At 49.8% G+C, this 16,085-nt stretch overlaps 1 protein-coding gene across 1 annotated transcript in view; it reads right to left on the bottom strand.

Moving 5' to 3' along the window:
• Nucleotides 1-16,085, bottom strand: part of XKR6 (XK related 6) — a 180,714-nt gene that overhangs the window by 68,864 nt on the left and 95,765 nt on the right. The gene's annotated exons all lie outside the window — the stretch shown is intronic.

The following is a 16,085-nucleotide window of genomic DNA, read 5'->3' as shown; positions in this document are numbered from 1 at the left end:
CGGCCATTGTGCAGCCCAAAGTCACTTTCCACCCAGGGACTCCAAACACCTCCTGGTCTCCTTGAGAAACTTCACACCTCCAGGTGACTGCCAAGTGTACACAGACTTGCTTTTCTCAAGTTTGTGTCACCATCCCACCTCAACGCAACTCACCGCCCCTTGGTGGCTGAAGGGCAACGACCCAGGACAAGACCATGACCCTAAGCAACACCACTAGGCACTGCGTTAATACAAAGCTGAAGACACCAGAAATCAGGAGCGCATGCAGCAGTCTTACATGAAAATTCCCGGAAACACAGAAATCCTGATTTTGGCTGTGAAACCTTCCACCGTAGGAACCCTGCAAACTTTGGTTTCTCCTCCCTCCGGGTAACCCCCTGTCTTTTATTAAGAACAAAAAGATTGATGGAGCTTAAAAAGACGAATTACCTGATCTGCATATTCAATGAAGCTCAAATGCTTCGTAAATGCGACATGAGTTTTAACAGTATGTAATGGTATGCATTGATTAATATGTCTTTAAAGATGTCAAACATTTGTCGATTTAAAAACTTTATAACTTCCAATAAATTCAGTGGGGTTTAATGAATTCCTCCAGATTTATACCACTTCTGAAACATGTTCCATCTCAAACAAATCCAGTAACGCATGCAATTTTAAGAGAAAGGAAGAAAGAAAAGAAGGAAGGAAGGAAGAAAAAGAGTGGGAGGAAAAAGAGACAATTTATTAAGTCTTGATTTAACAGCAAATAGACGTATTAAATCACTTCAGCATTTTATTATGCTACTTGATTGATTTTTGGAGCAGTTCTGTGGAAGAACTCTTGAGGCTGGGGAGTTCACCAGCTGAGCAAGCCACTGGCTGAGCAAACACCCTCTGTGAAAGATTTGGGGCCACCCCTTTTCATGTGGGTGGGGTGAAACAGTCCAAAACAGGGGTTCTCATCCCCAAGGAAGCGACAGAGACCTGAAATGGTCGAACTGCATCCTAGGAGGCCATGGGGCCAGGGTGGACACTAGATTAACACTGAGATGACGCAAGATATTTTGATTATAAAAGAAATATATATCCAAAAGGTGAAAATCTCACTTGCCAAGTGATTTTCCACAAAGAGAAAGGCTGTCCTGCAGAACAAACAGGTACAGGATCTCTACTTTCTTCTGCCAGTCCAAGAAGAAAATAAGAGCTGATATATTAATGTTTACTCTTGGACCCAGTCTGATTTTCTGCCATTTCCGGAAAATTTACAAATTCAGAAGATGGCCTCTTTACTTCTCATTTACCAGTGTGAACTTGATTTTTTGTATTATGACAGTAGTTGCATTACCCTCCTTAGAAAAGGGGTAACACACAGCTGGGGTCAGTCCTCCCCAGAAGTTTTATGGTCATTAGTAGAAAAGTTTCATTTGCATCCTCCTGTAGCACAGAAGCACTGGAGTTCTCACCTGGGTGCTACAAAGGGATGTCTTCCAGCTCGGATCAGGAGCAGTGCACTGCAGTGATGGGGAAGTGGTGAATCATGTGAAATGATGTCAAGACTCCAGAAGAAAATCCCAACTCCCATGTCCCAGTGTGGTGCCTTGGCCTTGAGGATGCTGCTCCTCACCAAGCTCCAGAGGTCGCTACGGCTGGTGAGATTTCATTTTCCAACCGGGTGGCTGTCTGGCTGCCCACAGGCAAGGATCACGTTGTTAAAATCAGCTATTTCACTGGAATGTTCCCATCTTGAGAAATATTTGAAATCTTCTGTAATCAAAATAGGAGACTTCCCTTTTTTGAATTAGGACTATTAACTTCTAAAACATTGTTTTTCTTTTACAGAATGACATTTTGGTTTTTTGCAATCAGAAGGTGGCAACAATAGCCACAGAATAGCAGCAAACAGCTGCACAATGAGGACTGGGTATCAATTAATATACGTGTGCGTTACGTCTCTATGCATAGATGTCTCTGTGTACATCTATGTCTCTATATAACTCTATACCTGTATCCATATCCACACAGCCATACATACACACACACACACACACAAGAATACACATTTTGCTAGCGTTACTTCTGAAGAAAACTATTGCAGAAGTCAAATTCCACAAGCATATCCTAAAGGTCAACCTCTTAGATCCATTTGGTTTGAACACAAAGTCTGGATATTCCGATTCCTCGCCACAACTTTGGTAATTACATATTTTGGAGAAGCTCTTTGCATGGAAGGAAGCAAAGTGAGAGGTAGGGGCAGGGCTGAAAGCAGAGCGGGGAAAGGAAAGCGAACAGTACTTGTCCTCATGGGCAAGACATGTGGGAATGGACTGGGATTTGTCCTAAAACAACTTCCCACGCTCACAACGGAAGAAAGATGAGAGAGGCTGTAAAACCAATGAGTCTGAAGAGGGGAATGAGCTTTTCCTCTGGCTTGTTCAGGGAATTATTGATTCTCCTGTGCCCTGTAGTCAAGATCACTCATCCCACTCCTACAACAGGCTGGATATATAAATTCCAGGGGTCGGTCACTGAAATGCTGTCCCTGCCTTCACAAAGGCCACTCTCTGAGGGATAAGCATGTCATTCCACAGGGCACGTTGGTTACTCTTAGACGATGGGGCTGGAGAAGGAATCACAGGGGCACATGCAGCTACTGCAGGCTTGATAAGAGGGCTGACATTCCATTTTCTTAGTCATAATCACCTCAGGATCTTCCCACAGATGCACCAGTAGGGACATGCCCATGGTCACTCAAGGTCTTCCCCAATGATTTGCATGCCTAGGAAGGCACAAAGAACTACCTGGATTTGCACCCAGCAGCAGCTTTCTAAGTGAGCACTTGTTTTTTGCATAAGAAAGATCTGAGAAGGTTTAAGACACGATGTGTCTCTAGAGAGAAGTGTGTGAAAGCAGGTTTGGAAAGTCTGTAGCAAACTCTTGTTGGTGTTCAAGGGCCTCATTCACACCACAGGCTCCAGGACAAACCCTGTTAGGGACGTTCAGGAGTACCCACGTGAAAGCTGGGGGCCACTGTAATCCCTGTGCCTCTTCTTGATCTCACTCTGAGAGACCCACAGAAGGGATCAGCATCAAACCAAAGGTCCATCTAGAAGTCTCTTCTCTCTAGCAGTGACCAGTAGCAGGTGCCTAGGGAAGCGTTGTAAGGTGACCTTCTCCTGTGCCCACCTGATACTGCTCAGGGACCCTCTGAGGTACAGGCTGCACTGCTGTCCACAGATGGACATGCCCTTCATGGACATCTGCTCCCTGTTCAAAGACGCCTCCAGTCCCTACCTCCACAGCACTCTGCAGCCCCAAGTGTCACCACGCAGTAACACCCTGCACTACCACATGGGTTTTTTGATGCTTGTTCCTGATCATTTCACTGATCGCCCCACGTCCTTTCACTGTGAACCTTCATGATTTTTGAGAACAGCCTCAGGCGACTCTGTTCCCTTTGTTCCTTGAAGCCATTCATCCTAAGGGGAACCGAGCCTTCAGGAGGCACCTGGTCCACAGCCTCAGGCTGTGAGCCCCAAATCAGGCATAAGCCCTAGTCCCAAATTAGCAACTGACCTTCTAAAGAGTGTTGCTTTCCTTGTGTGAGCCGTATCTTTCAGGACAGGGATTATAAAGTGTGCTTCTGTCTTTAAAAACGTAGTGCAGCAGGGCTCTAACCTCAGCCTCTGCAAGCTCCTGTCATGCAAACCAAACCCTAGCAGATGCCACTCGGTTTTACCACCCCTGGTAAGGAGGACACTTATGCCCTCTCTAAAGCAGGCACAGACCTCATTTAGCTTCAGACCTGATCTTCTTCCCCAAGTATTTCTCATTTTCAGTAACTCCTGTGGTGACTTGCCCACACTCCCCACCCAGCTGCGCCCAACATCATGCACCCTGGGGACAAAATGGGCCACTCCACCCCTGCTCACTGCCAATGCAAAGTCTTCCCGTATTCTGAAACCTTCTCCCCTTCTGTTCCCCTCATTTTATCTCCACTCCTGTTCATCTCTGGGGACAACAAAGAGAGAGCAAAGATGCTCTGGAGCCCCTGTCCCAAACCGGTGCCTCATCTGTGCCCGTCAGGTGCAACAGCTGGGATGCTCCTGCTGGCCACCACGGCTTTGGCAGGACCCTTTTTCCAGCACGCAGTGGGGATGCTCAGACCCTGTGATGGGACTCACAAGGATGCTTTCATCCACACGGAAATCTGCACTGAGGGTGCATGTTGCTGACGTGCTGCTGCCTCCACTTGGATGAAGGAACCCGGCTGTGCGGCTGGCTCACTCCCGTCGTGCATTTGCTAATGAGGATCAGCTGCTGGGAGTCGCAGCATCCTGGGAACTTCCTGGCTAGCAGCTTTACTGGGCAGGCTGAGTTAAGAGACAAACGGAGGAAGCAAGTCTATAATTACAACAGAGGGGAAAGCTGCAGGGGAGTTTGTCTTTGAATGACAAACAGGAGCTGTAAAGGCAAGAAGAGGCTGAGGGAAAGGGGATAAACAGTAGCGAAGCATGGCTTGACCTGCTTCATTGCAGGGGCTACAGCCAAGCACCCTGGAGCTGGGGGGGGGCAAGTCTCACTCCTCGCCCCTGACCTTTGGCAGCTCTTTGCTGTGGCCACCCGCTTGCCGGACCTGGCCATGCAAATCAGACCTGGACTTCAACTCTTACCAAAGAAGATCCTGCCAAGGCCAAAGCGCCCCGACGGACTGTCGCAGCATTGCTACACAACCGCTGAAGCCATGCTATGGCTGTGCTTAGTTAGAGCTGCCGACCCAGACTGGGACAGAGAGGAGACACCCTTGAGCTGACACGACCTACTGAGTCTCCAAGCACCACGAAATTGAGTCACAGAGCAGTGACTCAACTTGCCCAGCAGTCCTGTGGGACTTCCAGGGACACATGAGAAAGGACGGTACTCTCCCATGACAAGACAGGAGCGATGCTCCCTGTAAACACAGCAAACTTCATCTACCAACGGCAGCTGGGAGCAGCTGGCCACCAGCCCTGGGGTTGCTTGTCTTGCCTAAATCCAAAGGGAACACCCAAGGAAACACAACTGGTCGGAAGCAACTAGGAAAGAAAAACTTGAAGAGCTTTTGGGAATAAGATTAAACTTGTCCTACAGTGCTGCCTTCTGCCCTGTGTTCCTGGTCCTCCTTGAAGGTTTGGGTACTCATTGCTCTAAAGCTGGGGTGATTAAAAAAAAAAAAAAAAGCCTGTGGCCTTTTTGGATAATATAATAAAGACTCAGATGCTTTTCGGACATCAGCTACTGCCAGTAATCAGCACTTCCCAGCTGCTGAGTCACAAATAGCTTGAAAAATATTTCCAGTCCTTGCTCTCCTGAGAGCTAATCCCAGAACGGGCAGTCTTAAAAAAAATAAAAATCTCCAGATTACCAGGATGGCCTCAGAAATCTCTTCTAAGGAGATTAGTTAGATGTTGGTTCTGGATTGTCTTTAGCTTGTTGCTTTCTCCTCCATGTTCCCACCACCTCTCTTATCCCTAGACGTCCCCACATGGTTGGAAAAGGTCATTCCTCTCTCCTTCATCCTGTCCTTGTGCTGGTGACAAACGGGTCCTCAACCTCCAAACCAGCCCCAGCCCCAATGTCTTGGGACCTGCTCTCCTCCTGGCACGGGCTCTGCTCCTCTGCTCCCTCCCCATACCTGCCGTGACCCCTCTCAATATCTCTCTCTGCCAGAAGATCACATAGAACATTTCACTAAGCACAAAGATATTTTTTCTGGTTTTTGTGGGTTCTTTTTGTTTGTTGCTTCCCCCCACCCCCACCCCCCACCGCCCCACCCCGGTAGAACAGAGATGTTTCTCTGTGGGGTTGTCCACAATTTTTTCAAATCATCCTTCAAACCAAACATAAACCCTTGGCATGGCTGTCTGCAAAAGATCTTACGTTGGTGTCCCAAGGGCTTCTCTAAGTTTGTCTTAAGCTTGGTCCAAATCGGTTTAGCAGTATTACTAAGGAGGAACAGAAGAAATAACCAGCTCCTTTACGACACTTTTTTAAAGTGAATGCCAAGCATGCTGCGAGTCATCATCATTAATTAAGCAGAAAAAAGTCCAGCTGAAGCCAACATGAGCATGTCCCTGCAGCTGTTTGTATCATTTTAAAGAAATAAATATACATATGTATGTATTTTAGAACTCCTTATCCAGCCTGCCCCTAAAACCTCTTCTACACCACAAAAATCCTCACTTGACAAAACAGGACGGTTTAACCTGAGCTGCCTGTTGGGGATGGGCTGGGTAACTCCCAAACTCAACCCAGCAACCTCCTGGATTGATCCCCTTTGGCCAGGTCAAAGCTGTGTCAGTAACCATGGCATCATTTTAGTAGTGTGGATGATCGAGTTCCTTTGCGTCTTTTAATTTGCTCATGTAGGTGAGGCTGAAGCTAATCTCCATCTTTCAGGTAGGGCAGGAGATGACTGAAGCACTTCAGACCACCACAGCCCCATGTTGTCATGGTGGAAACCACACCTAAGCAGCTTGGTCCTAGTTAATGTCTGGTGTGACTGCATAGGTTGGTGTCTCCCATGTTGGAAATGACATGCCTGGAATTGCATGGCCCCATTTAGATTGAGGCTGCCCCAAGGCTGGGAAAACAGGAAAGGAAAGCTCAGCCTTTAGGTGCGGGTCCGTATTACAAAACTTTCATGTCCTCTGAAGTGGGGTGGCTGCATCCAGACCCCTTTGTAGGAACAGTGGGTGGGTCAGCACTCACTGGTCTTGGCCAACCGGCACCATGACAAACGAGCAATGTAGACAGTCAAATAGCAGACCCTGTATCAAGGTCCCAGCACTGCTGCACCACTTACTGGTACAGACAACCTGTGGCTCTCCCTTCCCTCTGGATGACCCACTGCTCTTCCCCTCTCTGCCTGTGACCCCAGTTTTCTCTCCAAGGACATCCCTAGTTCCAGAAATCTCATTCCCCTTCTCATTGAGAAGACTCAATATTTTATGTAAACCCAGGACACAGGAAGACATGAGACATCCACACAGCGACAGCCTAGCAAGAGGAAAAGCCTCTATAACTCAGCAGAGAGTATTTTTAACATTAACAGTAATAACCGGATGGCCTGGCCTAGAAAATGCTGCTACAGGGCATCCATCCCAATGTGGCAACGCTCCCGAGTGGCTGCAGGGACTCTCTGAACTATGTTTAGCCCTGAAATGAGCTCAGACCCCTTGCTGAGGTCCCTGACTTGTGGTCTCCAAGCTGAGCCAGTGGAAGACGTTTGCTGCCTCCCCTTCCAGCCTTTGGCACTGATGACCCCTTTGCCACGGGTGGCTTTCTCTACGCCAGAGCAGAAGACGCAAATGCACCCGTGGGATGTGACGTGGACTTCATGTCCCCCCAATGGTGACAGCATGAGGCTCTGCTGGTGCTGAAAGCTTCAGCTCCAAGGGATCAGTGACTGCCCTGGGTTGCTCCCTGCTCTGTTTTAGGCTTTATTTTTCGTATTGACGCTCCCCACCTGAAAAAAACAACCAAACAACCCAGTGGCTGAAGCCAGACTGCATGGACAGCTTGGTGCTGGAGTTTTGCCTAGCATCGCCTACCAAGGCTTGCAGCATGTCCTTGCAAGACCCTGCCCCAGGGCTCACCACCAGCACCTGCCCTGGAGGAGATGTCCAGGGAAGGGCCTTGGTGTTCCCCAGTGATGCTCCCAGGTGACATCCCAGCATCACTCCAAACGTGGGAAATCCCAGGCTGCATTTGTCACCCCATGGCTGCCCTGATTTTTATTTTGTCGGGGGAGCATCGGCTCCTCCCAATCCTTCCCCTGCTACAAATGTGATACTCAGAGCTGAGCCCTGCCACCCCACAAGCTAGGCAGCAACCAGGAGGCCTTCAAGGACATATTTACAAAGTATGAGGAGACACAGATAATAAGGAAATAAATAAGGAATAAATTGTAGGGGGAACACTGGTGGTCATCACTAGGAATATGCACAGGTAAAGGGGAAGGAGAGGTGGCAAGAAGTGGGCTTGCTATTTTAAGGACAAGCTCCAATAGTAAAGTAATCATCTCCCAAGCAATGCTATTTTCTGGATCCGTGCCCTCAAGTCCGCATGAAGCCACCATGCTTTCTATTCCAGTCACACCAAACACTTCTCACCAATCTATCCATCTTAATCTGAGCCCCAGCAGCCACACAGCCCTGCTGGGGTGGAGGGGTACCCAGGTGGTGCTGAGCTGGGTGCACCCTTGCCAACCCACCCGTGGGCACACCGGACCATCCTTGCCATCGGCTTTCCCCCCAGGCAGGATGCTTCTTTCATCTGCATCCTTGCTGCTGCTGCTGCTGCTGCTGCTGGACAAAATGCCTCCCACGTAATCAGTTCCCAGCCTCCCTCTCCCCCTCCTCCCTACCCGTCCCCCACCCCCCCACACTCTCCTCCCTCCATCCCCTGCTCTCCTCCCTCCATCCCCTTCTCTAGTGCACTACTGCTATAGATAAAGGGATCGGTCCTGCAGCGCCGGGGTCATTTCAGGAACTGTCGCCACTGGAACAGCAAATGTTTGCATGCACAAAAATCCTGTCCCCGCTGCAGCACCCAGTGACAGGACTGGCTGGCCACAAGGAGCCAAGGAGATATCAGGATGCTTCACCCAAGTTATGCACCCGATCCCTCCTTGCTGACCCCCCAGCACCGTGCTCGGCTATTTGCGTGCTGTGCCCCCCATCTCACGGGGACGAGGAGCCCGCTCTGCCAGCCAAAAGGCACGTGTGCAACCCAAACGCCTGCTCAGCACAGAGACACAAGCATGGCACAAAGGCTCCTCTGCCCCATCCCTGAACACCACGTCCCTCACCTCCCATCCCCACATCCCTCCCCACGCCCCTCTCCCTCCACCCCGGGCATCCAGCACCCAGCACCACTACAAGCTCTTCCTCTCTCTTTTTATCAGCAGCGTGAGCACACTGCCTGCATAATCAGGCAGGAGCTGTACTTCATGCTGCAAGGATTTCCCTGCAAACTTCACCTTCAAAAGCCAAGTCCCCAAAGCCCCAAGGCGCAAGGTTTCCTTCTGCTCCGCACTAACAAGTGGTCAGGAGCTTGGAGTTTTTGTATTGTTTCCTAAATACAATGTTTCTTCAGAAGCCCAAGGGATTAAAAACCCAGCTGACTTCCAAAAATGATGTTTCTACAGAGCACAAAAGGATCCAGACTTTAAATAAGCATACATACACACATGTGCTTATGGAAGGACTCTCCTGGACACAAATTAACCTCTATTTATGCTTCAGGAGGAAACCTTCCCTGGGGCTGTGTGCTTCCTATCTACCCCAGCAATATTTAAATGCTAATCACTGCAATAAAAAATATACTGCATTGCAAAGCCTGATCCACCCAGGCAATTTAGGTACTCTTTGCTCCCAGACACATGAACTCCATTTTTTTTCCACCAAAGTGCCCAAAAGCCCTGAACTCTGAGATATGCCTCCCCTTGTGCCTCAGTTTCCCCAGGTGCCTCAAGAGCTCAGCCCCAGCACTGAGGTCAGATGACACTGAGGTTTGTGACTGGTTTCTGCTGAAAGAAATCAACCACAAACAAAAAATCCAAGAGACAATACTCAAGGCAGGATGGTTGAGGGTTTTTTTGAGGGGAACAAGTTTTTTCTGAGATATCTTGAGGATTTTCTGAAAAAATGCAGTCAACACGATCCAAAAAACAGACAGAAACCAGTCACAAGAGACCTAAATTTTAAAAACATGACCTCCTAATTCTTCCCAAAGTTGTGCACCAGCTCAAGTAGGGGCATTAATCACGGTCCTTTGCCAAGAGCTTTGCAGGCCACAGGTGACTCAGATCTGGTCTTTACATTCATTTCCCCATCAGCACCTTTTTCCCCCCTTGCCACCCCTTTTGTCTCCAGCTCAGCACAGCATTCAGCAAGGCCATGCTCTTTAAAGATATTATTTATAAACAAGTACTTATTTATATGTTCATATGTTCAGCAGGTGAATGTGACTGAATAAAGCTGAGGAGGAAGAAGAGCATGAGGAAGAGAGGATGGATAAGGACGGCCGTTTGCGAAGGGCTGCCCAGATGTGGGAGGTGCACTGAGGTTACAGCTCTTCTGGTAAAACCAACTCCAGGGTCCCTTCCCTGAGCCCACCTGGCCCCATCAGGCCGTAACCAGCCCGTTCAGCTCTCCCCTCCTGCCAAACTGCCCAGGCCAGGTCCTCACCTCACCTCACAAGTCAGGGTTCAGGTACCCTAACAGAGTATATATAGGTGTACGTACCCACAAACATTCAAACCTGGAAATTTTTAGGGTTTTTCCCTGTCTCTAAAAAGGGGTGGAAGGGGGGGGGGGTGGGGGGGTGGAGCAGAACAAAACCAGACCTCTAACGAAACAGCAGGATACAATCCTGCTAAGGAGTCATTCCAGGTCCCCAGGACTAAATTGGAGCAGGTCCCCAGGAGTCACTTGAGCATTGGCGAAGAGACAGAGTGCTGCAAGAGCCAGTTCTACACCCTGCAGCTGGCAAAATAATAATAACATTACTAATAATAATAAGCCATGTCCAATCAGCCCTAATACCTATCACCACCACCAGGTTCAACGCAGGATTAAGAACTGGAAGCAAATAAATATGCCTGTGATTGCCACTGCATTTAGAGACTGATTGGAAATCCCAGCGGAGGCATGTTTTTAGCCACGGATGCATTTCAGCCGCTTCTCTGAGCCGGGGCTGCTGCAGGTCTCTCTTGGCCGCCCTCTTGTCTCTCCCGCCGTCTGACCTTACTCCTCCTCCTCACCTCTCCCTTGAGTTGGGCTTCAGCTGTGGCTGGGGTCATGCTGGGCTGCAGACCAAGCCAGGGTGACAAAGCAAACAGTCTCGTGCATTAGCAAAATTAAGGACTTTATCCCATGTTAGTGACTCCCACTGCCCCAGCTTGGATTCATCCTGCCTAAATACAGGCACGCAACCGAGGGCTCAGGTTAGCACCTAATATTTAGTAGGATAAACCAGGGCCCATCCTGGTGCTGGGTGAAACGCTCATCCCAAGCTCTGATGGGGATTCGTTCTTTGAGCTGGCTGAGATCTTGAGTTGAGCCCACAAGTAAGACCTTGTGCTGCTCTTCATGGAGCAGCCAGGAAAAGGCAGCAGTAAGTCTCCCACTGCTCAAGCACCTTCTTCTCCACCCAGCCCCTGTCATGAGCACTTTCAGCCCCGCAGTGATACAGTAAGATCATATAACTTCATTTCTTCATGGTAGTTTCATCAATGCTCCTAATAAATGCAATTCCCTCACTTTGCCTTCTGGTAGTCAAAGGTCTACTTGCAGATTTCAGCACCCTGCCCCCAAAAATTCATGGAAAGCAATCGGAACACTTCAGCAAGGCAATGTAGGTATGGGAAGATCGGGAGAAGCTGGGCCAAGGGGTGGGATCTCACAGAAGAGTGTGACACCTACCCTTAGGTGCCTGCTCCTCCACTCTAGACATGTGGCAAGAGCCATGGCCACCATGGCTTCACATAGAACCCTGAATTAAACAATGCCACGCCACTGGGACTTGACCACCCCCACCAAAACTGCGAAAATGGTCCTTGGCACAACTCATACCCAGGCAGGGCTCAGCCTGGGAGTAAGCACAGCCCAGACTCCCTAGAGCCTTGCTCCCATGGCTGTACCCACAGCTGCACTGCAGCGTTCCCCCCACAGGCCCTGATGCCTGCATGCAAACCTCTGCTCCCTGCCATTGTCACCCATGAACCTCAGCAAGAGGACAGATGCGGCCTTTGGTGACCTCCCTGCAGTCTCCCTGGGGGAAGCCAGCAAGCATTCAGATGGCCAACAGAGTTGCAGAGAAGGACAGAAAAGTGATGGAGACTGTGTCCTGCCCACCATGCCAGTGGTCCTGCATCACCTCCACACTGTGCCACCGCTCAGAACCCCCTGATGAGGGGCAAGGTGGGGAGCAGGCTATTTTCTGGGGAAGGCAGAGGAAGCGGCAATGTGTTTGCCTTGAAGCATTCCAGTGTTGATGATGCTGTTAGGTTGGTGCCTTCCAGTGCACACTGCAACGGAGAAATCACAGGTATGAGGACAGTGGGAACTTCCATTTCTCCTCTGTATACCTCTGGATCCTCTTTCTTTCCTCACTAAGAGCCTGCTCGTTCTTTTTTTTTTTTTTTTTTTTCTTTTTTGCCTTTTTTTTTTCTTGGTGCTACAGGGAGGAATGGGTTGACTCAGAGAAGGAACAGTGCAGACAAATCCATCAAGTTCAGCCTCGCCAGCGGGGTGGAGCTGAGCCGGCAAGCTGCCGAGCCCCAGCGTGGAAAGCAGCAGCGAGATGTCTTTACCTTGGGGGAAACTCTGCATTGACGGATGACGGGAGAGCCCCTCAGCCCCCCTGCCTCCCCGAATACTCCACACTCTCGGCATCCCCTCTCTGCCTCTGCACCAACTCTCTGGTTACCGTGACAACGCTTGGCTCACATGAGCCTCTTGGTGATGCAGCACTCACCCACCCCAGCGCAAAGCACAGCCTGTGCTGTGTGTGCATCCTACATTCTGTCGGGGTCACCATCAAGCCAGTGTCCTTGGGCTGGGTGCTCGGAGGAAGCTCCACATTGCAATTGAATCTTGGAGTGGAAAGATGCCTGCTAGGTTGGGGATCATCTCTTTTACCCAGCTCCTAGGAAAGGCTATCAGAAGAGCTGGATGCTGAGAGTGATTGGGATGCAGAAAAGGGAAAGTCGCAAACCCTCACAATGCTGGGGCCAGAGCTGATGTCGTGCTTACACCTCCACAATGGAATAAACCCACGCTGGAGCCTGGTCTCCAGTCCTGAGGTCTGGCCATGCCCATACTATTAATCTTTCTCACTCTCCTAAGCAGGGTGGCTGCATCCCAGCTGCCTGTTGGGGATGGTGCCTGGTCTGTACCAACTCCTGAGCTGTGCCAGGGATGATCTGGGTAAGCCTGAGGTGGCCAGGACTGAAACAGCATGAGGCATGGTGGTGGGAGCATAAGGGTAGAGAAGACTGAACCCCAGCCCTTGCGTCCTGACTCTGTTTCATTTACAACTTACAATAATCAAACACTCAGCCATGGCAGGGCCTGGGCAAAGCCGAGCACATCTCCTGGTTGGTGGCAACACTCTTAATTCATCAGAGCCCCGGCTGATGTCAGGGCAGGTGCCCGAAGCAGCAGTAGTGACTTTCATCAACGAGTGAAATTAGATGGTGACTCATATAACACCGTTTTGGTTGCTTGCCCTCTGCTCCGGGGGATAGATTAAAATGCCAGCTACTTTGGCTAAACAGCCACCAAGGACATGAAGCCACCTCTACTGACACTGCTAGGAGCGTCTGCAGTGAGCAAGGGCTATGCCTAGGGAAGTGGCCGTACGATGAGGCAAAAGAGCAGGGTGGATTTCAGTTAGTGCAGGTGGAAAAGGGACCATGAAGTGCCCAGGGACAGAGAAGGGACATGCAAGTTGGCTGGAGCAACCACCAGCTCTGCACATCCCTGCTGAGCAGCTGTGAACCAGGAGTGTGGGCAGGGATGACAAGGCAGGGAATGCACTCCCCCAAATAAGTGTGACTCGTTTAGTAGTACTGCTACTGACTGGTAAATGTGGCAGCCCTGTAACCTGGCGCACCAGAAAACAGATGAGGAAACATCCAGCTCTTGCAGGTCTTCTCCCTATACCAGCCCTTGGCACCAATCACCAGCTACATTTGCCAACACAGTCCCTGGCAGCACAGCCTTGGCCCAGACCAACAAGCGCTGTCCCAAATTGTCCCACAGACGGGTCCTAAAGAGGGCTCAGGACCAGCTGCTACACAGAACGAACACAGATAGGTTGTCCCCTTTGGTCCTAATCTTACATTCCAAAAAACATCACAAAAATAGGCACCTGGGTAGAAAAGAAAAAGGGAATCACACAACGGTAGAGAGAGGGCACACACTTCATCCTCCCCAAGGATCCTCAAGGAAAAGACTGTCCCATGGTCTTACCCCCGCAAAAGGCATCAGTGAGCCCAAGTGGGCTGGACAGCCCCAACTAAGGTTCCGTCAAAACCTGCACCTTTTGAAAACCTCGTCACAGTGAGTGTGGGAAACCACACTTTCTGGTTCAGTTTACGTGGCCAGAAATCTGAGACAACATTTTGAACTCTGCTATAGCAAATACAGGAATGGGAAAGGGGTAAGAGCAGAGCACGCTGAAAGGGAGGTGAGATCTGTCATCAGTATAGGGACATGGGTATAGGAGAGGGTATAATGACTTATTTTCCTCATTCCCATTAATGTGGACAAACCTGATCTGGAGGCAAGATTCTTCTGCTTGCCAGTTAGGGCTCAGGGTTGGACACCAGCAATGAGGGAGTTATATATACACTGCTGCCTGCCCTGGACTACGGAAATAAATCAATGTAGGGGAAAACACAGCTCAGTGTGAACCTTGGACCATCAGAGAGGGAGTTAATTAGCCCCTCCTGCAGCTAATTATTGCCATGAGATCAAGCATTTTGTGCTTTGGAGAATGTCAACTATTCAATGGAAAGACAAGGTGGGTGGGGGGGTGGGGAGGAGCAGGGAAAGTATTGTACTGTCACTACTGGAATTTGTTTGCAAGACCACTTTACCAGTGTCAAGGCAGGCTGTTTTACACAACAGGGTCCAAAACGCTCAACTTACTAAAAGGCAGATTGCTGGGGGGTGAGAGCCTGCTGCTGCTAGCTAGGGTTCTTCCTAACGGGGCCCAAAGGTGATGGAGATATTCCTTAGCAGCCAAATTCCCAGTGAATGCAGGAAGGGACTGGTACGGGTAAGTGTTCTGTATTGCGTGCAGTCATGTTTTAACATGGGTTGGGAACATGAGCCCCTTCAAGACTTGGAACCTTAGCTTTGGAGGGGAGGCTAGAACCAGCAAAATATGGGGTTGACCTCACTGACACTGAGAAAAAAGCCCAGATTCACTTGGTTGCCAGAAGAAAGACAGAGGGCCTGTACTTAACAGCATGAAGATACAGCTATATATTACATACATGCACGTGTACACACAGTTGTCCCTAGCATTAAAATTTCATTACAAGGAGTGTACCAGGAATAACCATTATCAATTATATATTACATACTGCTTTGGTCTAAAAGAAATCTAATGGCTCGGGGGCTCTGCTGCGAGAAGGAGTCTTTCTGGCAAGGTCTGAAGCCAGTTGTGTTGAGGAGCTTTGTGATTCACCACACATCTGCCACTCATCCAGCCCCATTTCGGCACGGTGGGGACATCCAGCCCAGGAGGTGCCTTACTGACTGTTTTCCCTGGCTCCATATGCGTCATGCTGCACCATGGAACCCTCTTTGGGATGCCCAGGACAGGACAGGGGTTGAGAACTGGATCTTAGGGCTTTCAGAGGGGTTATACTGTAGAGCTCTCACTTCTTTGGATAATGCCACTGTGCCACGGGTGTCCAGCCCTAGTGCTCCCTCCATGTGGTCATTTTTTACCCTGGCCTTCATGGACAGCCTTGCTCCATTTATCACTGTGCTGATACCGCAGTCCCTTATGTGAGTCACTTGGTCACCTGAGAAGTCATCTACAGCCATGGGCACCTCCAAAGGTGGCTGCTCCTGCATGTCTTGGGCACCTCTCATGGGTGGGATGACCAGAGGTGTCTCCACTGCTAACAGAAGGCTCTTTGGTGACCACAGTTTCCTCCTTCAGATACTGTGGTCTAAGCACAAGACAGGACCCACATCCCAGATCCACAGTGTGTCCATGAATTTGCCCCACACCATTTCCCTCTGCGAGCGGTGACAGCCCTCCCTCCAGCACTTGCAGCCACCCAAACTTCCTCTCTCCCCCAGCGCACAACACCTGAAGGCTGAGCAGCTTTTAAAAACCAAAACAGAACCTCCACTCTCGGTGTGCTCCTCACCCCTGCTCCTGCCTCCAGCCATTCACCCCAAGCAGCCCTTGACCTGGCCCTGTTGAAAAGACCAGCTGATTTCCACATCCTCACATCCGAGGAATAAATGTTTGCATTGCCAAAGGCTTTCCAGCCAAATGATGCACATTCTCCTTTGTGGATGGCAGACAGC

This window comes from Falco naumanni, chromosome 6 (assembly GCF_017639655.2).
Source record: "Falco naumanni isolate bFalNau1 chromosome 6, bFalNau1.pat, whole genome shotgun sequence".
Classification (NCBI taxonomy): Eukaryota; Metazoa; Chordata; class Aves; order Falconiformes; family Falconidae; genus Falco; species Falco naumanni.
Note: the sequence above shows the minus strand (reverse complement) of the source record. Positions and strands in the feature narration are given on the sequence as shown.